The sequence below is a fragment of the Myotis davidii genome, unplaced genomic scaffold (assembly GCF_000327345.1).
Source record: "Myotis davidii unplaced genomic scaffold, ASM32734v1 scaffold1185, whole genome shotgun sequence".
Classification (NCBI taxonomy): domain Eukaryota; kingdom Metazoa; phylum Chordata; class Mammalia; order Chiroptera; family Vespertilionidae; genus Myotis; species Myotis davidii.
This window is the reverse complement of record NW_006296007.1, coordinates 504,371-510,686: the sequence shown is the minus strand read 5'-3', so window position 1 is coordinate 510,686 and position 6,316 is coordinate 504,371.

The following is a 6,316-nucleotide window of genomic DNA, read 5'->3' as shown; positions in this document are numbered from 1 at the left end:
ATTCGATTCCTTACCTCAAGCGTGCCCTCACCCAAATCCCCCTACTACCTCAGAGGTGGCAGCTCATTGTAAACTCCCAGATGGCCTAATTTCCCCCGTTGCATTAGGATTACTCTCTGCTTCTGTTTTTGCAATGACATCAAGATACATAATAGGATTCTTTCTTCAGTCCTGAATTTGTTCCATTACAACGTTTTTGTTTTCATTTGTGTTTTATTTTTATTGAGGTATTGATGATAGTAGTGTATGGTGTTAGCCTTCCTTTTTGTCCGGAAATTTGTCATAGGCCTTTTTCTCCAGACCTCATTGTGTGTTTGGGTGAGCCTATCTCCTATAGTTGGATTATGATGGGTATTCCCACCAAAATTAGTGACTTGGGGAAAAGAACCATTGTATTATATTTAATTAGGGAGGGTGGTTATCTTGGAATAGTAATAATTCTGGGCATTGAGACAGCCTGAAAATGCAATTCCACTTTTCAGATGCTTAGCGGTTTCCAAGGAAATGTCCAGCCCACTGGAGAGGAATGAAGCGCACGGGGCCTGTGAAAGGGAGCCCCTGTGTACTTGTGGTGCCTTCAGCCTTCCTGTCACTCATTTGGTACAGATTAACTCAACACTTACTCCTGGCCAGGCTTGTTTCTGAAAGGTGGGAATGTTACTGTGTGTCACGGGTCATGGTCTCTGTCTTTCAGTATTTATCTTTCAGTCCAGTGGAGAAGAAAAACATAAAGCAGCTATTGCAGCCTATCCACGTGTGGAGTACAAAATGACAATACTTCACACTAGCAGTAGAAAACAAGCTTTTTGCTTCTGAACGGAAGGGTAATTGAAGACCAGAAATGAACTAAATAAAAGGCTGAAGTGAAGTAGGGTCTAGATAAAGCCATTATGTGTTTCCTCTTTTAGGTCCAGTGAAATATTTTTAACAGCAGAATTCCAAAAATACATCATAACCGTGAATTTAAAAATTGCTTTGAAGAAATGCCATTTCTCTGATATAAGGAAGTCATAAATATTATGAACATTTTGGTGATACAAAAATAGCAAAGTAAGATTAGTTCTCACCAAATGGGTTTTATGGCCTCAGTAATAACACTGCTTTATTTTCACTATTTCCAGTAGAGAAAACACTACATATAACTAATATATGTGGATTAACTCCTCTGTGCTTCATTTGTTCTGGGAAGGATTAGTAACAAAGCTAGATTTTTGAACTTTCGGGGAGGAATATGCTTTTTTGAAACATCTGATTTTATACATGTTTCTAAAACAACCATTCTCATAGACCCAAAATGATACCCAGGAGAGGTTAACTAACCAGGACTCAGCTCCTTAGGGTGTAACTGGTGGTTAACCACAGCAGTAACTACAAAAGTAAGAAGAACAGGGCTTCTTAATCAGCCGAGGGCTAGTCCACAGGCACTATTCCTGGCCTGGCGTGAGGGCGGTTACAGTTTTCCTTCCTCGTCCTTTCAGATGGTGCTTCCCCAGCCTCAGATAGTTTCTTTACACACAGGGACTGATTAGTACTTGGCTGGATGCTCCAGGTGGACCCTTTGCAGGTGCTCAGAGTTCTTTCTCCGTGTCACACACTTCTGCTGCTCTGCCCTGCATATGGAGCGGCCTTGTTTCACCTCTGGACTCTTGTGTCTGTACCCTCAACTAAGGGCTTCTTAGTTAAGGCCAGGTTCTGCCTGGATTCTCTCTCACTGCTCTCAGTAAAATAGGCATCTTAATAGAAAAATATACAGAAATAGATTCAGAATACATAGAATATATAAATAAGATAATAACCATGGAAGCAATTTAAAATCTGTGAAAGAATGAGCTCTCAAAGCACTCTTGTTTTGTTCATATTTTAAAGAAATAATTCCCATGCTATATAAATCATTAAAAAGTATAGTCAAATGTCGTTTCTCGAACATCTCCCATCTCAAACAGTTCAGTTCTTGATCAAGTTGTTCACAGAAAAAATGTCTCGGTTGTGGAACCAAATTTCGGTTTTCAAACTGACAACCCTTTCAAGCTAATACCTCAGCATGACAAAAAGCATCTCTCAGGCAACAAAGGAGAGAATGGTTTTGTTGCTGGCAAACTCAGCAGTTAGCACAATTGTAAAACATAAAAAGGCCATCAAGAGTGCTAATGTTGCTAAGGGTGTGAAAGAAACTGATCACAAATAATTGAAGAGGTAGAAAAATTGTTTTGTTTTGTTGGTTTTTAAAATTTATTTAGTGTGTATAATATATCTCCTATATAATAAAAGCCTAATATGCAAATTGTCTCCTTGGGCAGTCCTTCGACTGGGAGTTCAACTGCTCACTATGACGTGAGCTGACCACTAGGGGCTGCACCGCATCTTCATGTGGGGACTCGGGCACCGTGACTCAGGCCCAGGGCGGCGTGTGAAGGCCTGGGGACCCAGGTGCTGCCTAGGGCCCAGAGGTCAGCTGGGACCTGCCCTTCCACGCCAGATCCTTGCACTTCCATCGCCAGCAGGCTTGAAACTACCCGTGCACGAATTTCATGCACTGGGCCTCTAGTATATATACATATTTTAACATCTTTATTGTTGAAAGTATTACATATGTCCCCTGTTTTCCCCCTATTGACCTCTTCGGTTTTTGAAGTATTACGTATGTTTCCCCTGTTTTTCCCCAGCACCTGCCCCCTATTCCAGGCCTTCCCCACCCTATTGTCTGTTCCCATGGGTTATGCATATATGCATACAAGTTATTTGGTTGATCTCTTCTCACCCACCTACCTACCCCTGCCTTCCCTCAGAGATTCTACAGTTTGTTCCATGCTTCTGTGTGTCTGGATCTATTTTGTTCATCAGTTTATTTTATTCATTAGATTCTACATATGAGTGAGATCATATGATACTTGTCTTTCTCTGACTGGTTTATTTCGCTGAGCATAATATTTTCCAACTATTGTTGATTTGGATAAACGAAAAGCAGTGAGCCAGTGACAGCCATTTCAGAGGCAGTGATATGAGAACAAACAAGGATGCTGCATGCTGATCTGAAAGACACCCCTGGAACGAGTGCTGAAAGTGATTCGTTTAAGGCTAGTAGGGGGTGGTTTGATAAATTTAAGAAAAGACTTGTTTATTTCTAGATTAAACAGTACATTAGACATGTACTGAATATAAGAAAGCTTAAAATGAATCATTTGGGGATCTGGAATGGATTCATTCAATTTATATTACTTCTAATGGGAAAAAGTGATTTGGTTTTTGAACAAATCATTTCTTGAACAGCCTTCTGAAACAAATTGAGTTCTAGAGCCAAGGCTCGAGAACCTTTTTATAGGTGGACAATGTCTAAGTTTATTTTATAAACCAGTGTAACTTTGCTACCAAAACCAGACAAAAATATGAAAATTGTTAGCACCTTTCGCCCGTAAGTGTATATAAAAACATATTCTCAATAATGGTAAATTGAGCCACACAACATTTAAAGAATAATACACCATGACAAATAGGAATGTGGTTTTATAAAGTCTATCAATATAACTTTTCTACAATAGACCAAAAGAAAAAGAGGTCACAACTGCCTCCATAATTTCCAATGAAGCATTAATTAAAATTCAATATCCAGTTTTGATACAAACTCTTAGTAAACCAAAAACATAAGATAAATGTTTTTCAAGATACCAGCTAACAGCATTCTTAATGCCAAAACAGAGACGGGGATATTACCACCACAATTATTCTATATTGGCCTAGATAGGAAACCTTTGGAGCAGTGGTGGGCAACCAGTGGTCTGTGGACCTTAGTTATCCATGAGGTCCGAAAAGTTGGCGACTGCTGGTCCAGAATGTCAGCATGTGGGGGGAAAAAAGCGAATTAAAAAAGGAGATGAAATATGTGCTGATAACACTATTATTTACACTTAACTGTTTACAAATGAGGGAGGAGCAGTACTTTCAATGTCAAGACAAACTATTTTTGATCCTCTCCCCCTAGAGTTTTCAAGAAGAGAAAAATTAGAATCTTTCTACTCTCTTGTTTTCTGCCTATCACTTATTGCAGTTTGGAATGAAATCACTGGGATTTTAGATTTTTATAATTTATTGTTTTTGTAGCTTTTCTGTCAAAAATAATTAGTGATGATTTCATTTAATTCTCCTAGGATATTTAAAAATTAGGTAGTATACATTTTGTTTGTTTTTAATAGTTACTGCCAGTTTTTATACCATCTTCCCTTTTATTAAGTTTTTTAAGAAATTTAACTTCATGTGTGGTCAGCTAAAGTAGAATCTGGAATAGCTTTTAAGGATGGAAATGCAGTTGGTAGATTTTTCTGAGTTCTTATATCGTTTGAATGTCTTTTAGTGGATTTTTGAATGAATGCTTGCAAGACCAGATCAAAAGGGTTGGTGTGTGTGTCTTTTTCAAGATTCTGTAGCTAATGCTGAATTGGTGTTCTGGCATTTATTGTTATTGAGCAGAAATCTGAGGACTCTATTTATCCTTGGTGAATCATCTTTTCATTTAAATGCTGGTTTGATTTTACTTTTTAATTCACATGTTTTATGTGGATCTGCCTTTTTTATTATATTTGCTTGTGAGTAAAATGAAATATTTCAGTCTGAAAATTCAAGTGGTTCTTCAGTTCAAGGCATGTTTTTCTTTTAGTTCATTGATTTTTGAACCACACAATACATTTAAAGAATAATACACTGTGAACAAATAGGAATGTAGTTTTATAAAATCTATTACTATAATATTTTATATCAGTAGATCAAAAGAAAAAGTCACACAGTCATATCAACAGATTCCAAAGGAGCATTAATAAAAATTCAATATCCATTTGTGATACAGACTCTTTGGAGAATGCTTTTTTTTTTTCCTAATCCTCACCCAAGGATATTTTTTCCAATGATTTCCAGAGAATGGAAGGAAGGGAGGAGAGAGGGAGGAAGGAGGGGGGGGGAGGGGAGAGAGAGAAAGGTAGAGAGAGACACGTTGATTGATTATTCCCCCATAAACCCCTTCCAGGGCTGGGGAACCTGCATCTGAAGTATGTGCCCTTGACCAGGAATAGAACCCTTGACCCTTTGGTCTCCAGGCCAATGCTCTAACCACTGAGAAAAATTTAGGCCAGGGCTGAGAATGCATTTTATATGCACATTTCATGTGCTGGATTTGTCCTCCATGTCTCTAATATTTTATCTTGTCATCCCTGTCTATTTTGAGCCACTTCTTTTGAGGTTTAAGAATTTTTCTTCAACCTGTATTTGCTTTGTTATCTGTGGTTGGTTTTGGCTTTTTTTTCTTCTCATAGCAAATCTCTTGTTTGCTGACTCCATTTAAAAATTTCACCAATCATGCTTTTCAAACCTAGTTCATATTCTGTTTCTCTTACATTTTTTTTAAAAAATACGGAATGCTTCATGAATTTGCATGTCATCCTTGCACAGGGGCCATGCTAATCTTCTCTGTATCATTCCAGTTTTAGTATATGTGCTGCCAAAGTGAGCACTACAATTTTCTATTTTCATAAATCATAATGTACCCCAAAATCTTGTTAAGTATGTGAATTAGAGATTTTCTAATGATTTCTCTGTTTAAGGATAAGAAGTTTACTTGGGGTGGCTAGTGGATGGGGCATTGTTTGGATTTGCCAGCTCGGTATCTCTGTTTCACTGATGAGTATTTTCATGGTCCAGTCATTTTTGTTCTTACTCATTTTATCTGCAGAGAGGTAGGGAGGCAGGGTGGTTTTTGTCAGAGATTGTGTTGGTTCCTTTCAAATACTTCAAACACCACCAAACAGGAGAATTCTAGAATTTCTCAAGCTTTACTTTGCCACTTGAGAGACCCAGAAATAAATAAGGGAATTTAAAGCTGTAGAGCTAGAAGCAGCCAAATCAAGGAGCATTGTCCTGGTGCTCAAAGATAGGTTTCTGTGTTTACTGTGACAATTCAAGCTAGAGAGCTCTGTGCCTTCATTTTTCCTTCTTTGCTTCCTCCTCCTCTGCTCTTACCCTCCCTCTCCTCCTCTTAGTCTTAATTATTTTTTTCTCGGTTTCCTTTTTCAATGTTTATTGCAAAATATATCCTACATACAGAAAAGAGTAGAGAATTATTTGTACAATTTAGGAAAAAATTGGAAAGTGAATACATACTTGATTACTAACTAGCCCCAACACAAGAGGTCAGACCCCATGGCCTCTCCCCAAACGTAACTCCTCTCTCCTAGAGGTAACCACTTCCCTGACTTTTAAATAATCTTGTTCTTGCTTTTCTTCACATTTTTATAACCTAACTATGCTAATATGATGTAGTTTTGCTGGATTTATT